Genomic DNA, 5,000 nt, shown 5'->3' on the forward strand with positions numbered 1-5,000 from the left:
ACCCAAGAGAACAACGCGCCGGCCGGTGACTCGAATCATCGAACTCAGATTGCCGTCGTGACAGTGCTGAGTTCAACGCTCTAACCATTCGGCCACCGCGGCCTTTTTTTCTTCTTCAAGTGCCCTGTCCTACAAGGACGTTGGCGATCATGGATTTTTCATGATTTTCTTGGCAATTTAGAGCGGTGGTTTGCCGTTGCCTTCCGCCCGGTGTTTTTTATCGAGTCACCATCTCTATTTACCCGGTTCTGGGACCAACATCTTTTTAGCCCTACCACCTATAGTAACAGTAATAATAATGATAATAATAATGATAATGATGACAATGATGATGGTTATCATGATGACGATAATAATAATACTGGTAATAATAATAACAACAACAACAATAATAATAAGGGATGATGATGATGATAGTAATAATGATAATGATAATAATAATGATAATAATAATAATTAATATTATTATTATTATTATTATTATTATTATTATTATTATTATTATTATTATTATGTAATAAAATATTAATGATAATAATCAAGATAATGATATCAATAATAACAATAATAATAATCATTACTATTATTGTTATTACTATTATTATTATTATTATTAATATTATTATCATTATTATCAAATTGAAAATAATAATAACAAAAATATTATAAATAATTATTATAATAATAATAAGGATAATGACAATGATAATAATAAAAAATAACAACAACAACAACAACAAAGACAATAAAGATAACAACAACATCAACAACAACAACAGCAATAATAATAATAATAATAATAATAATAATAATAATAACAATAATAATAATAATAATAATAATAATAATAATAATAATAATAACAATAGTAATAATTGATAATAATGATAATAGAAAGAATTATAATATAATAATAACAATAAGGATACCATGAAGATAAACAGAAATCACCATGTACTGATATAATAATTAATATTGATGATGATATAACATAACATAATAATAATAAAATAATAATAATAATAATAATAATAATAATAATAATAATAATAATAATAAATAATAATAATAATAATAATAATCCGCCAGGTCACCAGGACGGGACAGATCCCACCCCTGGTCCTGTGGTTCAACCATTTTGTACTAACAAACAAAAGAAAACAAGGCTTAAATGAACAAGGGAAGAGTATACTGAGATAATGTACTGCTTTTACTATGCACTCGAAAAACCTGAAACGAATAATACTGATGACACCTATAATGCATGGTGTTTAAGGAATAGTGAAAGTGAGAAAACGCAAATGCTTGACCCAAACAAGCTAGCCAATGTGAGAAGACATATTGTTCGTAACAAAAAATGACAGATATAGAAATCTCAATAATCAAAGACCAAGTAAAAAAATGACACTATTGAGATACAGATAGAGGAAAATGAAGTGGAAGGAAATTTAAATGAACAAGAACTTAACATGCCAAATAAAGTTGATCTAGCAGTTGGAAATAATATCGCATGAGGTTATCGTAGATGAGGAAGAATTGCTAGCTATGAAAACGAATATCGTTGAAGAACTATCTGTAGTAAAACAGACCGAAATGAGTAGAAGAGAGACACTATTAAAAGTTAGACATACCTATAAATATAGAAATATATTAAACATAGGTAACAAGGCGTTAGAATAACTCTGTCATGAGATAAATCCTGATTTAACTGAATTAAACGAACTAATATACGCAACAGGAAGAGTCCTTCAAGCAAACTGTGGCATTAAGTTAAGAAAGAAGAAAACAAAAAAGAGGCCTCGCAAAGCTAAGTGGCAAGTGAAAATTGAGAAAGAAATAAAAAACTTTAGAAGGGAAATATCTATATCAGACGAACTACAAAAAAAAAATAATGGAAAGCAATCGAGAAAAGGGAGAAAAATAATAAGAAAATACAAAATACTTTCCAAAAAAACAAATACCAACGATTAAAGAAGAGCTGAAACAAAAACTCCAGGTTAAGGCACAAAGGTTCCGTAGATATGACAAGCGCTAAAAGTTCTTCAGGCAGAATAAAATGTTCGAGACTGACGCAAAGAAGTTTTACCGCGAAATAGGAAAAGAAAGAAGGTTTGTAGAAGCTATACTATCTGAAGAATAGGCCTGGGAATTTTGAAACAACATCTGGGGAAAAGATAAATAATACAATGAAAACGCATGGATACGAGATTTTGAGAATAGCACTAGGGATATTCCCGAACAAAAATGGGAAAATATTACCACTGAAGAAATGCAAAGCGCACTAAAAAAGTCCCATAAATGGAAATCACCTGGGGTTGACCAGATCTCAAATTTTTAGCTTAATACTCTTTCTTCGGCGCATGCCAAATTTGCATCTAATTTCAATTCAATTATAAAAATGGTTATGTCAAGGGACTACTTATCTCTTGGCCAAAAGTAACGAAACAGATAACCCAAAAAATTGCAGACCCATTACATTCTTATCAACTTTCTATAAATTCCTTACTTCAATCTTAAATGAAAGAACCTACATACACATGGAAGAACAAAATATTTTTCCCAACGAACAAAAAAGGTGTTGCAGAGGATCATACGGATGTAAAGATCAACTGCTCATAAATAAAATGATTCTCGAAAATGCTCATACTAAACACAGACATCTAAGTACTGCTTGGATCGACTATAAAAAAAACTTTGACAGTGTCCCACACTCTTGGATCTTAAAATCTTTAGAAATTCTCAAAGTCTCTCCTGACTTAATCAACTTTCTTCGAAGCAACAGGACATTATGGGAGACGAATCTTACTCTCAGCCATGTAAACGGTATTCTTATTTCAAACGACATGCGAATCAGATGCGGAATCTTCCAGGGCGACTCTTTTTCCCCTCTTTTATGTTGTATGGCACTTATCCCACTCTCCCAGCTTCTTAACATCACAGGGTATGAATATAAGATCATGGACAAGAAGATCAATCATCTTTTCTATATGGATGCATTGAAACTTTACGTTCAGAATGATGGTGAACTGGAAGGGTTGCTGAAAACCGTAAAAGATTTTAGTGATGACATAGGTATGAAGTTTGTTCTCGATAATGTGCTAAAGCAACCTTTAAGCAAGGAAAACTAGTTACATCTGACAATATAGAGTTAAGTGTTGATACTGTAATAAAGCAATTGGATCAGGAAGAAACCTATAAATATCTAGGAGTACCTAGGTAGTTAAACAACTTAACTAAGTCTGTGAAGCTCCACGAACCCGAACTGATTCAGGTTCGGTTTTTGGCAAGAACTATGGTCGAGCTAAAAGTTTCCGTAGGCTTTCAGGTAAGGTTTTGTCCACCCCCACCGCTTTTTATATTTGTAGTGTACGGCTGCGCACTCGCCGACTCTAAGGTCGATCTCGCCTGGACTGACATCGTCCTCGGGCGCCGAGTGGTTGAGGCCGGGTCTTTACCATGCCACATGCCTGCCTCCTCTACCACGGAACAAAGGACGTGGGGAACTCTGCGATGCTGCCATTGACTTGGATGAGACGCCCCGGGCTCCGCTTCCACCAACGAGGCGGGCGCACTCGCTGTGCACCCGCACGAGGCTAGTGCTTCACCCGCCATTTGCGCCTCGCTCACTTGACTCGAGTGCGACTTCGTAAGCCGTGGCCAATGAACTACGAGCCGCCAGAGACGGTGTTAAGAAATAATATAAACATGGTTATAAAAATAACCAACGAACGTGTTTTAAACCAAGTCTTGTTACTTGGATGGCGTTGAAGTCTCCGAGAAAAATAAAGATTCATTTATTTTCCAAGTCCCATACCGTAGATAGTTACAGCCCGAAATGTACAGTTTTTGCGTAAATTCTACATTACCAGTTTTCCTAGGTATCTTTTTATTTATTTATTTTTCAAATATTCTATCTCTTCAGCGACGCTTCCAAAGTGTCAATATAACCCCTGAAGAGAGTAATTCATTTTTTCTTTCTTTCTTTCCCTCTCTTTTCATGGTGGTTCGGGTCCTTTGGGTTGTTTGGACTACCGAACAATCGGGTTGGCCTTCCGATACTTCGCGTATCTTCTTTTCGCGCCATGCTTAGGGCATGGGCCGGGGGGTCTTTTTCTGGTATAAATACCCCTAGTTTTGTGAGGGAAAGACAGTTCGGTCCTACTTCTGCGCCAATAGTTGTTCCGCTCTAGGTGTTTGTGCTCGCTTTGGATTTACTTCGCTTTGGATTTACTTCGCTTCACGCCAGGATTGACGAACTCGTTTTTTTTATTTTCTTCTTCACAGGCTAAGTATTTCTTATGGTTGTGTGTAGGAGACACCTGGTCTCTGCTGGACTTTGGCGTGTGACATGCTGTGTTTCTAATTGCAGAGTGCACTCTCTTCCACGAAATCCCAAAGCAGCAATTTGATTTCACTAAGGGTCAGAGCATAAAAGGGACCACTTCACAAATAAAGGTCACTGCTTGAGGATCCGTACCTCCAGTGTGCCAGTTAATGTTGCAAACTAAATTATTACTTAGTTTTTATTTTTTGTGTGTGTGTTCGTTTGCTTGTTTTGTTCTCCCCAGCTTGAGGATCCGTACCTCCTGGGAGAAAGAGCTTCCATAATTTCGCCCATATTTTTAGGACCATTTTAGTTTGTTTTCTTTTGCCGTTTTACTTTGTCTTGGTCGATTCCTGCTTGACCTTGTGGGTGTTCAGGCAGTCTTCGTGATCCATGCCCCTTTGGTGTTATTTTCTTTTATTTGGCCTTCGACGCTAAATTATGTTTCTTACATGATATTTCTAAATATTTCTTATTGTTTACACAAGTGTTTTTATGCAGAGTTTATCAGCACTAGTTTGTTTTGCTTTTTTTCAAAGTTAATCTCCATTTTGGGTTGGAGATTAACTTGTTTAAATTAGGGATTGGTATGTGTTCGTGCTAACACTCTGATTAAAAATACTTATGGAGTTGGGACGCCAACTTAGGAGTGAAAATACGTTGAGTCTTTTTTCAG

General features: G+C 35.4%; 1 protein-coding gene across 1 annotated transcript in view; it reads right to left on the bottom strand.

The window, feature by feature from the left end:
* Positions 1–5,000, bottom strand: part of LOC119582903 (FMRFamide receptor-like) — a gene marked incomplete at its 5' end in the record, with an annotated part of 33,498 nt that overhangs the window by 14,823 nt on the left and 13,675 nt on the right.

Source organism: Penaeus monodon, chromosome 16, assembly GCF_015228065.2.
Source record: "Penaeus monodon isolate SGIC_2016 chromosome 16, NSTDA_Pmon_1, whole genome shotgun sequence".
NCBI classification, from domain to species: Eukaryota; Metazoa; Arthropoda; class Malacostraca; order Decapoda; family Penaeidae; genus Penaeus; species Penaeus monodon.